Below are 17,136 nucleotides of genomic sequence, written 5' to 3' on the forward strand. Positions count from 1 at the left end.
CAGGAGGCACTGGCTAGTACCAAGCCAGATTTACACACAATATATGAGCCCAAGGGTACATGTGGGCATTATACACAGGTGCAGCGGTATATACTGCTGGAAATTTGGAAAGTTTTGATCAGAGATGTGCGGAAGAGGTAGGCGGGGGGGGGGGGGGGTCACTGCCTCACCTGTCATAGACTTTTTACTCCAGAGTTTTGACTATAAACTCTGACGTATACGTTAGTATGACAGGTAAGGCTTTGCCCCACCTAATCGCACGTCACTGTGTTATAAGTTTTGACTGTCTTAAGTTATAGAGAATCAGGAGCATAATCACCAATATGCCACTGAAGCCCCTAATACTTATGTATGTGACTTGCCCCAAGTTGCGGTGGTGGATACAATACTATCGGGGCAATTCTGTATTGTTCCGGTGTTGGGGCAGCTACTCTGTAAATCAGCTGTCCCTGAGAGCCCTACCAGCTACCCCTACTAATTAATAACTAGCAGTGGGTTTGCCTGATGGAGGTTGCACAGGTACGGAGAGGGCAGAGGGATCCGAGCAGATCCCTTTTCACAACTTGGACCTCCTTCACATAAGAAGGAGTAGTGCTCTGGGAACGCCATCTGAAGTTTATGTCAGTTTCCACAATCAAACTAAAGACACTTTCAGTTTTCAGAGTTTGGAGAATGTGGGCCACATACTAGGATATGGGGACAATCATGGACAGCATTAGGGCTACAAGAAAAGCAGGAGGTATCAGTGATGTCTCTTGCGTTACCTATATAAAGAATAGCCCTAATACTGCATATATATAGAAGCAGGTGAAAAATAACTTCACCTACTTTAGGAATGATGATGGAGCCCCCTAGTAATGGGTTGGGTTTGGGTGACCAGCGTTTGGGATCCCGCCGGTCACTATACCCATGCCTGGATCCCGATCTTTAGATTGCCGGCGGAGGGGTGATTGCAACGAAGCCCCTGGCGGGCTCACTGGCTTGCGCTGGCCACAGGTTCTATACCCACTCTATGGGTGTCGTGTCAAGTGGGAATAGTCCCTGTTAGTCAGCATGCCGACTATCGGGCTCTGGATCATCCGGGATCCCGGCTTCGGTATAATGACCGGTGGTCTCCCGACCACCGGTCACACAACTACATTCCCTACTAACATATATATTGCATGTTTATATATTAGTACTGTATCTAGGATGGGCTACTTATGTAACAGAATAATACTACGCAGTGCTGACCAGCAGTACGCGTAGGGCTCATGTTACACATACAGACATTTTATTATTTTCTATGTAAAAAGGAGTGTGTAACAGTAATCGACAAGGCGCCTCAGAATACATAATTGGGAGAGACACTTAATTGGGTAACTAGTTCTCCAAGGCTGACCAGATTGCGCAGTTTGCACATCACCCTACCCTTTGTTTGCACTTGATTTTTATTATTTTCAGCTCATTATAAAAAACACATATAAAACTAATTTACAGATAATAAATGCATTGTAAGTATACCATGTGATGTTGGGTGTGGATTAACAGATCGACAGTCAAAAGGTCGACAGAGAATAGGTCAACACCATATGGTCGACATGAAAAAAGGTAAACAGTACAAAAGGTCGACAGGTACAAAAGGTCAACATGAAAATGGTCGACAGAAAGAAAGGTAGACACAAGTTTTTTTGGGGGTTTTTGGGACAGGGGTGTTATTTTGTATGTTTAAGCATATATCACCCAAATGGGTAGATATGCCTTCACTCGCCACACTTCGGGCTCAATGGCTCGCTTCACTCGGCCCAAGGTTACTTAAGGTAATAGTTTGTGAAATGGATAATAAATTAAGCAAAAGTTGTAAAAACATGTGTCGACCATATGTGTCGACCATTGTCATGTTGACTTGCCCAGGCAATACCCCAAGCTGTTTAGATGCCATGCGCATGCGCAAGGTGTCTTATTAACTCGCCGCTCCCCCCGCGGGACAAAGTGTCACATGGGTGGGATCAGGGCATAAGCTCATCTCAGTCGCCAGAGGTAGGTTGGTGTTTGGTGCCGCCCCTTAAAAAGAGAAAGGAACACAATATTTCTCATACGTCCTAGAGGATGCTGGGGTCACATCAAGAACCATGGGGTATAGACGGGATCCGCAGGAGACTTGGGGACTTTAAGACTTTGAATGGGTGTGAACTGGCTCCTCTCTCTATGCCCCTCCTCCAGACTCCAGTTTAGATCTGTGCCCAGGCAGACTGGATGCACTCTGAGGAGCTCTACTGAGTTTCTCGGAAAAATACTTTTGTTAGGTTTTTTATTTTCAGGGAGACGGCTGGCAACAGTCTCCCTGCTTCGTAGGACTTAGGGGAGAGAAGTCAGACCTACTTCTAGTGAGTTTAAAGGCTCTGCTTCTTTGGCTACAGGACACCATTAGCTCCTGAGGGTTTGGAACACTAGGTACCCCTAGGGGTTCATTCCCAGAGCCCGCCGTCACCCCCCTTGCAGAGTCAGAAGTCAGAAGACAGGTGAGTAGAAGAAGAAAAGAAGACTTCAGTGACGGCTTCTGAGGTACCGCACAGCGATCGCGCTGCGCGCCATGCTCCCACACACAGCGGCACTGTAGGGTGCAGGGCGCGGGAAGGGGGGGGGGGTGCCCTGGGCAGCATAAAATCCTCATATGTGACTGGAAAACAAGGGTATGAGTGCCTAGGCACTAAATCCTGACCCCCGCCAGTATAAATATAATAAAAAATAGCGGGGCTGAAGTGCGCCATTAAGGGAGTGGGGTTTAGCCCTCACAGCTTTCATCAGCGCCATTTTCTCTTGTAGAGACGCTGGTCCTTCCTCACACTACTGTATACATAACAAAGTGAAAAACGGGGGGAGGCGGGGGCACAGTTGATTTGAGGCAATATAAGTTACTTATAAGGTCTGAGGCAATATATAAAGGTTTCAGAACCGGGATTGAGCGCTGGGTTGTGAGCTGGCAAACTCCATCTGTGTCTTCCTGACAGACGTTATTGTGGGTCTGTCTCCTATATGCCCGGTGTGTTGGTGGGTGTTTGGTACACGTGTATCAGCAGGTCTGAGGCTGAGTGCTCGTCCCACAAACGGCTGTGGGAGTGACCCAGTAGACACCGCCGGCTCTTGATGCTGCTTGGTACTTGTGTGTCGACACGTCGCTGGCTGAATGTTTTCCCCCAGAGAAAACGATATTAGGGACACAGATGGGGGTGGGTGACCATGTAGGCACCACCATTATCTGACTGGGTAGAAAATTTGCATATCAGAAAGGGTATATATATGTGTATATATATATATATAGAGTAAGGTTGAATAACTCTGTGTCCCCAACACAGACGTAGAAATATCTATGGAGGATGTCATGTTCATAGCTATATTTCCCTCAGACCCCTCTGGGTCGCAAAAATGTTATTTTGCCCAGTTACTACTCCCTGATAACGACACGGATACTGTTTCCTATGTCAACCATAATGTTTCCTGATTACATCCGCAAAAAAAAAAAAAAAATTTTAAAAAAAGAGCATTCAGTACATGAGTAGTGCACATTAAAGACGTCACTGAGGACTCTGGCTGTTCCGGACTGAAGGGTCTATGTGTGGATATGTATATATATATATATATGTATATATATAATGTGTATGTATATATATAAAGTTATAATGAAAGCTGAGGTATCGTTCCTCATTCTCATGTGCTGAGAGCTCTGTGTGAGAAAGTCTGGGTCAGCCACTGACAAAATGGTTTCAAATCCTCATGAGGATTCTGATTGGTTATTTCTTTTCCCGCCGCGGACAGAATAAAGTGGGAGTCGCCCCCTGTTCGGCACGGGGCCCTGTCACAAATACAGTGGATCATATGTAGGAAGCTACGTTATATTCTAGTTATGTGTCCATGACTACGTTAGTAGTCCTGCTATTACATGCGCATGGGGGAGTAGTAGTACAGGTTGAGTATCCCTTATCCAAAATGCTTGGGACCAGAGGTATTTTGGATATCAGATTTTTCCGTATTTTGGAATAATTGCATACCATAATGATATATCATGGCGATGGGACCTAAATCTAAGCACAGAATACATTTATGTTTTATATACACCTTATACACACAGCCTGAAGGTAATTTTAGCCAATATTTTTTATAACTTTGTGCATTAAACAAAGTGTGTATACATTCACACAATTCATTAATGTCTCATATACACCTTATACACACAGCCTGAAGGTCATTTAATACAATATTTTTAATAACTGTGTGTATTAAACAAAGTTTGTGTACATTGAGCCATCAAATAACAAAAGTTTCATTATTTCACTCTCACTCAAAAAGTCCGTATTTCGGAATATTCCGTATTTCGGATATTTGGATATGGGATACTCGACCTGTATTCAAATATGGTCGGGTACCTTGTCATCCAATGTAGATACCATGGAGAGAGAGATGGGATACTCCTTATGTTGGGTCATATCAAGGACACTGCAGCATACTTTCGTGCGACTGCAAGGGATATAGGACTCTTGGGTTCAGGGGCCAGTTTCATGGCGGTCTCGGCTAGGAGGGCGTTGTGGATTCACCAATGCAATGCTGATGCTGACTCCGAGAAGAAGGGGAAGCCTGGTTTGGTGACGGCCTAGTTATTTTTATCTCGACAGCTGCCGCTGGTAAGTCCGCCTTCTTGCCCTATGTTCCCTCACTATGGATGATGACACATCATTGTCGGATGTAGTCATTTCGGCGCAATAGATACAGATTCCTCTTTCTTTGCAGGTAGAGGAAGGAGAAAAGGGAAGAGGTCCGCAACCTCTTCAAGATCACAGGAGAAGAGATCATCCTCTGTTTCTGCCACATCCACCGCATGACGCTGGGACTCTCTTGCGGGAGCCCACACTGGTGGGGACACGTCTAAAACTCTTCAGTCAGTCCTGGAACGGACCTGGACCCGGGAATTTTTACGAATAGTGTCCCTAGGGTACATACTGGAGTTTCCAGACGTGTCCCCTCACCAATTACCGATTCTCCTCCGGACGGGGAGGTAGTATGCGACGCAATACAAAGGTTGTATCAGGATCAGATCATTGGCCTGGTTTCCCCTGTCACAACAGGGAGAAGGCTTTTATTCAAGCCTCTTCGTGGTCCCGAAGCCAGACGGCTCGGTCAGACCAATCCTAAATCTGAAATCCATCAATTTCTGCTTAAAGAAATTCAAATCCAAGATGGAATCTCTCAGGGCAGTGATTTCCAATCTGGAAAAAATAGTTTTTTTATCATGGTTTCAGTAGACATAACGGAGGCCTAATTCAATTTTTCTCCTCATTAGGCTTACCTGAGGTTTGCAATTCAGGGTTGTCATTACCAATTTCAGAGTGATGGCAGTAATGATGGTTCTCCGTCGCTAGTAAGGAGTCACAATTACACTCTCCCTGACAGTTCTTCAACAACAGGGTTGGCTCCTGAACTTGCCGGAATCACTGTTGGTCCCAACGACGCGGTTGTCGGTTTTGGGAATAATACTAGACACAGAACTACAGAGAGTTTTTTCTTCCAGGGGAAAAGGCTCTGGAGATCCAGAGTCTGGTCAAACAAATTCCGAGACCAGCAAGAGTGTCAATTCATCAATACATTCGGTTGCTGGGAAAGATGGTTGCGGCCTACGAGGCCACTCAGTTTGGCAGGTTCCATGCCAGGGTGTTCCAGTTCGGCCTGTTGGACAAGTGGTCCGGTTCCCACCTACACATACACCGGAGAATAATCCTGTCTTCCAAGACCAGAATCTCACTCCTGTGGTGACTGCGCAGTCCTCACCTCCTAGAGGGGTGCAGGTTCGAGATCCAGGACTGGATCCTAGCGACCATGGATGCAAGCCTCCGAGGCAGGGGAGCAGTCACACAGGGCGGAAAACTTCCAAGCAAGATGGTCAAGTTAGGAAACTTGTCACCACATAAACGGTTTAGAGTTAAGGGCCGTTTACAACTGTTTTCTACAGACGAAAAGCAGAACAGCAATGGCAGAAACCACAAGGGTTTTCCGTTGGGCGGAAAAACATACAAGCGCTCTGTCGGTGATGTTCGTTCCAAGAGTGGACAGCTGAGAAGCAGACTTCCTCAGCAAACACGATCTCCATCCAGGAGAGGGGAGACCTCCTCCAAGTAGTCTTCGAAAAGGTGACATGTCGTTGGGATTTCCTCAAGTGGGAATGATGGCATCTCGTCTCAGCAAGAAGCTTCAGAGTTCCAGGTCAAGGGACCCTCAAACAGGAACAGTGAATGCACTGGTGACACTGTGGGTGTTTTCAGTCGGTATATGTATTCCCTACAGGTTCTCTCGTTCCAAAAGTTCTGGGATCATAAAAAGGAAATTCGAGCGAGCCTCATGGTCCCAGACTGGCCAAGAAGAGCTTGGTATCCAGATCTCAGGAATTTCTCATAGGAGATCCCTGGCTTTTTCCTTTACACGAGGACCTGTTGCGGCAGGGGCCGTGCGTGTATTAGGTCTTACCGCGGCTATGACGACATGGTGGTTGACCGCCAAATCCTAGTCCGTAAGGGTATTCCCACGGAATTAGTTCTTCACACTTATTCGGGATAGAAAAGGGGTAACGTCTAAACATTACTACCGTATTTGGAGAAAATAAGTTTCTTGGTGTGAATCCAAGAAGACTCCTACGGCAGAGTTTTCAGCTAGGACGTTTTCTCCATTTTCTACAAGCAGGTGTGGATGCGGGCCTAAACTTGGGCTCACCTAAAATCGGTCTTAGCGGGTTTCTTTTAGAATAAATTGGACTCCCTTCCAGAAGTTCAGACTGTCGTGAAGGGCGTGTTGCACATCCAACCTCCATTTGTGCCCCAGTGGCACCATGGGATCTTAATGGGGTGTTGCAGTTCCTTCAATCACATTGGTTTGAACCTTTAAGTAAGGAGGAGTGACTTTCCTCCCTTGGAAAGTGGTCGTCAGGTTGGCCTTGACATACGCAAGGCGAGTGTCTGAGTTAGCGGCCTGGTCTCACAAGAGATCTTATTTGATCTTCCATGAAGATATAGCAGAGTTGGAAACTTGTCAGCAATTTTTACCGGAGGTGGTTTTCTTCTTTCCACATGTTCCAACCTATGGTGGTGCCTGTGACTACCGACGCCTTCGCTGAGTCGAAGTCTCTGCATGTGGTCAGAGTTTTGAAAATTTGAAAACAAGATTGGGTGTCCTGCTTCAAAGCAGACCGTTGCGCGCTGGATCTATTGTACGATTCAGCATGCTCATCTCACGGCAGGATTGCCGTTACCGAAATAGGTGAAGGCCCATTCTACTAGAAAGGTGGGCACGTCCAGAGCGGTTGACCGGGGAGTCTACAAATACACGTCAGTATTTTTCATACTACATAATATTCCGTGGTTTTTTCACTGAAACAAATTATTTCTGACACTTTACTTTGCAAGCAGGCGCAGTTGTGTAAATCTTGTCTGAGTGATATATATATATTTTTTATATCATTATCATCCAGTCTATATTAGCAGCAGACGCAGTACGGTAGTCCACGGCTGTAGCTACCTCTGTGTCGGCAGTCGCTCGTCCATCCATAATTGTATACCACCTACCTGTTGTGTTTTTTTTTTTTCCTATCTTCTTGATACTAGTAGCTTACTTTAGGAGTCTGCAGTGCTGACAGTGTCCAGCAGGTCCGTCATTATATAATATATACCTGTCCGGCTGCAGTAGTGATATATATATTTTTTATATCATTATCATCCAGTCTATATTAGCAGCAGACGCAGTACGGTAGTCCACGGCTGTAGCTACCTCTGTGTCGGCAGTCGCTCGTCCATCCATAATTGTATACCACCTACCTGTGGTGTTTTTTTTTTTCTATCTTCTTGATACTAGTAGCTTACTTTAGGAGTCTGCAGTGCTGACAGTGTCCAGCAGGTCCGTCATTATATAATATATACCTGTCCGGCTGCAGTAGTGATATATATATATTTTTTATATCATTATCATCCAGTCTATATAAGCAGCAGACGCAGTACGGTAGTCCACGGCTGTAGCTACCTCTGTGTCGGCAGTCGCTCGTCCATCCATAATTGTATACCACCTACCTGTGGTGTTGTTTTTTTTTCTTTCTATCTTCTTGATACTAGTAGCTTACTTTAGGAGTCTGCAGTGCTGACAGTGTCCAGCAGGTCCGTCATTATATAATATATACCTGTCCGGCTGCAGTAGTGATATATATATATTTTTTATATCATTATCATCCAGTCTATATTAGCAGCAGACGCAGTACGGTAGTCCACGGCTGTAGCTACCTCTGTGTCGGCAGTCGCTCGTCCATCCATAATTGTATACCACCTACCTGTGGTGTTTTTTTTTTTCTATCTTCTTGATACTAGTAGCTTACTTTAGGAGTCTGCAGTGCTGACAGTGTCCAGCAGGTCCGTCATTATATAATATATACCTGTCCGGCTGCAGTAGTGATATATATATATTTTTTATATCATTATCATCCAGTCTATATTAGCAGCAGACGCAGTACGGTAGTCCACGGCTGTAGCTACCTTTGTGTCTGCAGTCGCTCGTCCATCCATAAGTATACTAGTATCCATCCATCTCCATTGTTTACCTGAGGTGCCTTTTAGTTGTGCCTATTAAAATATGGAGAACAAAAATGTTGAGGTTCCAAAAATAGGGAAAGATCAAGATCGACTTCCACCTCGTGCTGAAGCTGCTGCCACTAGTCATGGCCGAGACGATGAAATGCCATCAAAGTCGTCTGCCAAGGCCGATGCCCAATGTCATAGTACAGAGCATGTAAAATCCAAAACACCAAATATCAGTAAAAAAAGGACTCAAAAATCTAAAATAAAATTGTCGGAGGAGAAGCGTAAACTTGCCAATATGCCATTTACCACACGGAGTGGCAAGGAACGGCTGAGGCCCTGGCCTATGTTCATGGCTAGTGGTTCAGCTTCACATGAGGATGGAAGCACTCAGCCTCTCGCTAGAAAAATGAAAAGACTCAAGCTGGCAAAAGCACAGCAAAGAACTGTGCGTTTTTCGAAATCACAAATCCACAAGGAGAGTCCAATTGTGTCGTTTGCGATGCCTGACCTTCCCAACACTGGACGTGAAGAGCATGCGCCTTCCACCATTTGCACGCCCCCTGCAAGTGCTGGAAGGAGCACCCGCAGTCCAGTTCCTGATAGTCAGATTGAAGATGTCAGTGTTGAAGTACACCAGGATGAGGAGGATATGGGTGTTGCTGGCGCTGGGGAGGAAATTGACCAGGAGGATTCTGATGGTGAGGTGGTTTGTTTAAGTCAGGCACCCGGGGAGACACCTGTTGTCCGTGGGAGGAATAGGGCCATTGACATGCCTGGTGAAAATACCAAAAAAATCAGCTCTTCTGTGTGGAAGTATTTCAACAGAAATGCGGACAACATTTGTCAAGCCGTGTGTTGCCTTTGTCAAGCTGTAATAAGTAGGGGTAAGGACGTTAACCACCTCGGAACATCCTCCCTTATACGTCACCTGCAGCGCATTCATCATAAGTCAGTGACAAGTTCAAAAACTTTGGGCGACAGCGGAAGCAGTCCACTGACCAGTAAATCCCTTCCTCTTGTAACCAAGCTCACGCAAACCACCCCACCAACTCCCTCAGTGTCAATTTCCTCCTTCCCCAGGAATGCCAATAGTCCTGCAGGCCATGTCACTGGCAATTCTGACGAGTCCTCTCCTGCCTGGGATTCCTCCGAAGCATCCTTGCGTGTAACGCCTACTGCTGCTGGCGCTGCTGTTGTTGCTGCTGGGAGTCGATGGTCATCCCAGAGGGGAAGTCGTACTCGTAAGACCACTTTTACTACTTCCACCAAGCAATTGACTGTCCAACAGTCCTTTGCGAGGAAGATGAAATATCACAGCAGTCATCCTGCTGCAAAGCGGATAACTGAGGCCTTGGCATCCTGGGCGGTGAGAAACGTGGTTCCGGTATCCATCATTACTGCAGAGCCAACTAGAGACTTGTTGGAGGTACTGTGTCCCCGGTACCAAATACCATCTAGGTTCCATTTCTCTAGGCAGGCGATACCGAAAATGTACACAGACCTCAGAAAAAGAGTCACCAGTGTCCTAAAAAATGCAGTTGTACCCAATGTCCACTTAACCACGGACATGTGGACAAGTGGAGCAGGGCAGGCTCAGGACTATATGACTGTGCACATACCTTGAATTTGGTGGTGCAGAATTATTTAAAAAACGAGAGGGGCGTGCAAGAGATGCTGTCGGTGGCCAGAAGAATTGCGGCACACTTTCGGCGAACAGGCACCACGTACAGAAGACTGGAGCACCACCAAAAACGCCTGAACCTGCCCTGCCATCATCTGAAGCAAGAAGTGGTAATGAGGTGGAATTCAACCCTCTATATGCTTCAGAGGTTGGAGGAGCAGCAAAAGGCCATTCAAGCCTATACAACTGAGCACGATATAGGAGGTGGAATGCACCTGTCTCAAGCGCAGTGGAGAATGATTTCAACGTTGTGCAAGGTTCTGCAACCTTTTGAACTTGCCACACGTGAAGTCAGTTCAGACACTGCCAGCCTGAGTCAGGTCATTCCCCTCATCAGGCTTTTGCAGAAGAAGCTGGAGACATTGAAGGAGGAGCTAACACAGAGCGATTCCGCTAGGCATGTGGGACTTGTGGATGGAGCCCTTAATTCGCTTAACAAGGATTCACGGGTGGTCAATCTGTTGAAATCAGAGCACTACATTTTGTCCACCGTGCTCGATCCTAGATTTAAAACCTACCTTGGATCTCTCTTTCCGGCAGACACAAGTCTGCTGGGGTTCAAAGAACTGCTGGTGACAAAATTGTCAAGTCAAGCGGAACGCGACCTGTCAACATCTCCTCCTTCACATTCTCCCGCAACTGGGGGTGCGAGGAAAAGGCTCAGAATTCCGAGCCCACCCGCTGGCGGTGATGCAGGGCAGTCTGGAGCGACTGCTGATGCTGACATCTGGTCCGGACTGAAGGACCTGACAACGATTACGGACATGTCGTCTACTGTCACTGCATATGATTCTCTCCCCATTGAAAGAATGGTGGAGGATTATATGAGTGACCGCATCCAAGTAGGCACGTCAGACAGTCCGTACTTATACTGGCTGGAAAAAGAGGCAATTTGGAGGCCCTTGCACAAACTGGCTTTATTCTACCTAAGTTGCCCTCCCACAAGTGTGTACTCCGAAAGAGTGTTTAGTGCCGCCGCTCACCTTGTCAGCAATCGGCGTACGAGGTTACATCCAGAAAATGTGGAGAAGATGATGTTCATTAAAATGAATTATTATCAATTCCTCCGTGGAGACATTGACCAGCAGCAATTGCCTCCACAAAGTACACAGGGAGCTGAGATGGTGGATTCCAGTGGGGACAAATTGATAATCTGTGAGGAGGGGGATGTACACGGTGATATATCGGAGGATGATGATGAGGTGGACATCTTGCCTCTGTAGAGCCAGTTTGTGCAAGGAGAGATTAATTGCTTCTTTTTTGGTGGGGGTCCAAACCAACCCGTCATTTCAGTCACAGTCGTGTGGCAGACCCTGTCACTGAAATGATGGGTTGGTTAAAGTGTGCATGTCCTGTTTATACAACATAAGGGTGGGTGGGAGGGCCCAAGGACAATTCCATCTTGCACCTCTTTTTTCTTTCATTTTTCTTTGCGTCATGTGCTGTTTGGGGAGTAGTTTTTGGAAGGGCCATCCTGCGTGACACTGCAGTGCCACTCCTAGATGGGCCAGGTGTTTGTGTCGGCCACTTGGGTCGCTTATCTTAGTCACACAGCTACCTCATTGCGCCTCTTTTTTTCTTTGCGTCATGTGCTGTTTGGGGGGTGTTTTTTGGAAGGGCCATCCTGCGTGACACTGCAGTGCCACTCCTAGATGGGCCAGGTGTTTGTGTCGGCCACTTGGGTCGCTTATCTTAGTCACACAGCTACCTCATTGCGCCTCTTTTTTTCTTTGCGTCATGTGCTGTTTGGGGGGTGTTTTTTGGAATGGCCATCCTGCGTGACACTGCAGTGCCACTCCTAGATGGGCCAGGTGTTTGTGTCGGCCACTAGGGTCGCTTATCTTAGTCACACAGCTACCTCATTGCGCCTCTTTTTTTTCTTCTTTGCGTCATGTGCTGTTTGGGGAGTAGTTTTTTGAAGGGCCATCCTGCGTGACACTGCAGTGCCACTCCTACATGGGCCAGGTGTTTGTGTCGGCCACTTGGGTCGCTGAGCTTAGTCATCCAGCGACCTCGGTGCAAATTTTAGGACTAAAAATAATATTGTGAGGTGTGAGGTGTTCAGAATAGACTGAAAATGAGTGGAAATTATGGTTATTGAGGTTAATAATACTTTGGGATCAAAATGACCCCCAAATTCTATGATTTAAGCTGTTTTTTAGGGTTTTTTGAAAAAAACACCCGAATCCAAAACACACCCGAATCCGCCAAAAAAAATTCGGTGAGGTTTTGCCAAAACGCGTTCGAACCCAAAACACGGCCGCGGAACCGAACCCAAAACCAAAACACAAAACCCAAAAAATTTCCGGTGCTCATCACTACTAGACACTCCCCCGTTTCTCCAGCCACTCCCGCGTTTTTCCCAGAAACGGCAGCGTTTTTTCACACACTCCCATAAAACGACCAGTTTCCGCCCAGAAACACCCACTTCCTGTCAATCACACAACGATCACCAGAACGAAGAAAAAACCTAATAATTCCGTGAGTAAAATACTAAACTTCTTAGCAAATTTACTTGGCGCAGTCGCAGTGCGAACATTGCGCATGCGCAAATAGCGGAAAATCGCTGCGATGCGAAGAAAATTACAGAGCGAACAACTCGGAATGAGGGCCTATATCTGCAGTGATTATTTGTGGTTACACACATGTTGTGTTACATTTCTTGTCAGCCAGGTGCTGCAATTGTTCATGCCATTGGCTTGTATTCTGTGGAATGCCACGTTCTGCGGCATGCTTGAGGTGTGAGCTGGTAAGATGCTCACCGTGGTTTAATATTAAATCCTTTCCTCGAAATGTCCGTCTCCCTGGGCACAGTTCCTATAACTGGAGTCTGGAGGAGGGCATAGAAGGAGGAGCCAGTTCACACCCATTCAAAGTCTTAAAGTGCCCATGTCTCCTGCGGATCCCGTCTATACCCCATGGTTCTTGATGTAACCCCAGCATCCTCTACGGACTAAGAGAAAAGGATTTACCGGTAGGTAATAAAATCCTAATATATATATATATATATAAAAAATAATAAATAAATAAATAAATAACAAGTGAACAGGCACTCCCATAAAGGTATTACACGTGCACCGGTGCCATCCCAAGAGAGATTTTCAAGTAGAATATATATATATATATATATATATATATATATATATATAAATGAAAGAAGACGGCGGCACTCCGGGACTTAAATGATCAAATTCTGTGTATTTACAGCATCAAAAGATACAGCTTAAACCGACATTTCGGGGCGCATAGCCCCTTTTTCAAGGTGTATGTGCTGTGCAGAGTGATAATCTTACCTTAAATACCGTGAGGAGACCCGCCAACAGAGTGAGGAGAGACGTCCCCGGCCATTCCGTCACCGCCGCGCGCCCTGGACTTCCGGGACGTCACGCGTTGTTGCGTCGGGTTGCTATGGCAGCAGCCGGCGCTTCCAATCACGCTGGCCGGGGCTGTCAGGGAAGTGGAAAGAAACACCAGTGAACGGTAGTGCCCAATATTAACAATCACATCACTGATATCTGTAGAAAATGTACATACATTGGAAAGGTACACATGTGTTAAAAGATGTGTACAAATCTAACACAGGCGCCCAAAGTGTCCAAAGAGTGGTAATAGGGATGGAATACAACTACATTGTAGTAAAGTAAATGTAAAGCGCTAAAGCATGCAGGGGGTGGTGATAGCATGAAATAATGATAAATATGCACGAGGTTAGTGCATGAATGAGAAATGTGACATGCACAAATCCCCCACCAGTGGAGGTGAGGCAGGCACAAAGCCCCCACCAGATCTATGGATCATGCATGTAAGGGTCACCTCTGATTCTCAGGCCCACCTACGACTGAAATTAAAAGTAGCGAAAAGGAACTGAAAAAACAGTATGGTACTGAAAAGAAATACATAGGGAAGAACATGGAGGGGAAGGAAGGGGAGGGGGAAGAGGGGGGGGGTGGGGAGAGGGGAGGGCAAGGGAGGTGGGGGGGGGGGGGGGGTTGTTAGTCCCATATGTAATCTAAACAAACCCAAACTGTTGGGTATCACATTCTGTCGACTAATGAAAAGAGTTCCAAGAGATCTTTTCGTTAAGTCCAGCTGGATTAATCGTGTTGAGTCTGAAGATCCATCTTGCTTCTAATTTGAGGAGTTTCGCTCTCCTGTCTCCGCCGCGGATGGACTCTGGTATGTTGTCTATGATGATGTGTCTAAAGGAACTCAACGGATGTTTTGCCTCTGCAAAGTGTCTGGCGACCGGCTGGTCCGATTTTTTGCCTGTTAGTGCTTGATTAATGGCCGATCTGTGTAGAGCCATACGTTCTCTAACAGTTCTGGTCGTTTTGCCCACGTAGCCCTTGTCACAGGGGCACACTATCAGATAAATAATGAACTGAGAGGTGCAGGTTAGTACATGTCTAATGCAACCAACTTGATCCGAGCAAGGGAATTTGAACGAGGGTCCCGTTAACATGTATGTACATGTGGTGCATCCTAAGCATCTGTAGCACCTGGGCGCTTTTGTGAGAAAGGTATGTGGAGTAATTCGGTTGAATCCAGTGATATCCGCATGTACTATGTTGTCTTTGATGTTTCTTAGCCTCGTGAAACAAGACATTGGTCTCTTGGATCCAAGGCTCTTCAAGTTGTCATCGGTGGCTACAATGGGCCACAAAGCCCTCACAGCTCGTTAGATCACGGGACTGGATGTAGTAAATTCAGTTTTCCATGGTAGAATCTGTTGATTAGTGTTTTTCACTTTCGGGGTCAGTAAAGACCACCTGTCCATCGAAATCACCTCCTCTTTCTGCTGTTTCAGCAAAGACAAATCGTACCCTCTCTGGGCAAATCTGTCGATTACCAGGTCTATTTGATCACTCAAGGTGGACCGGTCGCTACATATTCTGGCTGTCCTCAACATTTGAGATCTCGGGAGACCTCTAATCAGTGGTTTGGGGTGATGGCTGTTGGCCCTCAATAGGTTGTTCCTGTCCGTCGGCTTGGTATAAACCTTCGTGGAGATTTCTTGATTCATAAGCAGGATCTGCACATCCAGATAATTGGCAGTTCTTTCGTCACAGGTAAAAGTAAATTTAATTGGCAAGCTGGAAGTATTGATTTGATCCATCACTTGTGTGAATTTGGTTGCCCCCCCCAGTCCATAGCATGAAGATGTCGTCGATGAACCTAGTATACAGGAGTATATGTTCTGATATACTGCTTTTGCTAAAGAAGAATTTCCTCTTCTCCTGGAACATGAAAATGTTCGCGTATGACGGGGCGACCGAGCTCCCCATCGCACATCCGGATAGTTGCTCAAAGAAATTTCCATTAAATAGGAAATAGTTCCTCCGCAAAGTGAGCTCCAGTAATTGCAGGAATAACGAATGCTCGATGCATTCAACGTCCTCTTGTATCAGGAATGCCTCCATCGCTGCCAACCCCTCTGCATGGGGGATACTTGTATAGAGGTTACAAACGTCCATTACACACAATAACGTGCCTGATGGAATTACTTGTATATTGTTGAGGGCCAAAAGGAAATCGGATGTATCTTTGATAAATGTTGGTTGTCTATTCACCAATGGTTGCAAGATGGCGTCTAAGAACTGGGAAATTGGTTGATAGAGGGAATCTCTAGCGGGTCTCCTCACGGTATTTAAGGTAAGATTATCACTCTGCACAGCACATACACCTTGAAAAAGGGGCTACGCGCCCCGAAACGTCGGTTTAAGCTGTATCTTTTGATGCTGTAAATACACGGAATTTGATCATTTAAGTCCTGGAGTGCCGCCGTCTTCTTTCATTTTTATTCACATCGCTCTGCGGAAGGCTCCTGGGCCATTTACCTTTTAGCGAGTGCCGGACTACATGCCGCTATATATATATATATATATATATATATATATTTATTTCTCTAACGTCCTAGAGGATGCTGGGGACTCCGTAAGGACCACGGGGATACACGGGCTCCGCAGGAGACATGGGCACTTTAAGAAAGACTTTAGGTCTGGGTGTTCACTGGCTCCTCCCTCTATGCCCCTCCTCTAGACCTCAGTTTGATACTGTGCCCAGAGGAGATGGGTGCACTTCAGGGAGCTCTCCTGAGCTTCCTGACAGAAAGTATATTTGTTAGGTTTTTTATTTTCAGGGAGCCTGCTGGCAACAGACTCCTTGCATCGAGGGACTGAGGGGAGAGAAGCAGACCTACTTCTGTGAGTTTCAAGGCTCTGCTTCTTAGGCTACTGGACACCATTAGCTCCAGAGGGATCGGTACGCAGATCTCACCCTCGCCGTCCGTCCCAGAGCCGCGCCGCCGTCCCCCTCGCAGAGCCGGAAGATAGAAGCCGGGTGAGTATGAGAAGAAAAGAAGACTTCAGAGGCGGCAGAAGACTTCATGATCTTCACTGAGGTAACGCACAGCAGTAAAGCTGTGCGCCATTGCTCCCATACACCTCACACACGGCAGTCACTGTAAGGGTGCAGGGCGCAGGGGGTGTGCCCTGGGCAGCATATAGACCTCTTTTTGGCACAAATAAGTATATATACAGCTGAGCACTGTATATATATAAGAGCCCCCGCCAAATTTTTAGATTTTAAGCGGGACAGATGCCCGCCGCCAAGGGGGCGGGGCTTCTCCCTCAGCACTCACCAGCGCCATTTTTCTCCACAGCACCACTGAGAGGAAGCTCCCTGGACTCTCCCCTGCTTATACCACGGTAGACAGAGGGTTTTAAAGAAGAGAGGGGGGCACAAAATTAGGCGCATATTGTATATGTAAACAGCGCTATCTGGGTAAACATAAAATTATTGTGGCTTTTTTCCTGGGTCATACAGCGCTGGGGTGTGTGCTGGCATACTCTCTCTCTCTGTCTTTCAAAAGGG

The sequence above is a fragment of the Pseudophryne corroboree genome, chromosome 10, assembly GCF_028390025.1.
Source record: "Pseudophryne corroboree isolate aPseCor3 chromosome 10, aPseCor3.hap2, whole genome shotgun sequence".
NCBI lineage: Eukaryota > Metazoa > Chordata > Amphibia > Anura > Myobatrachidae > Pseudophryne > Pseudophryne corroboree.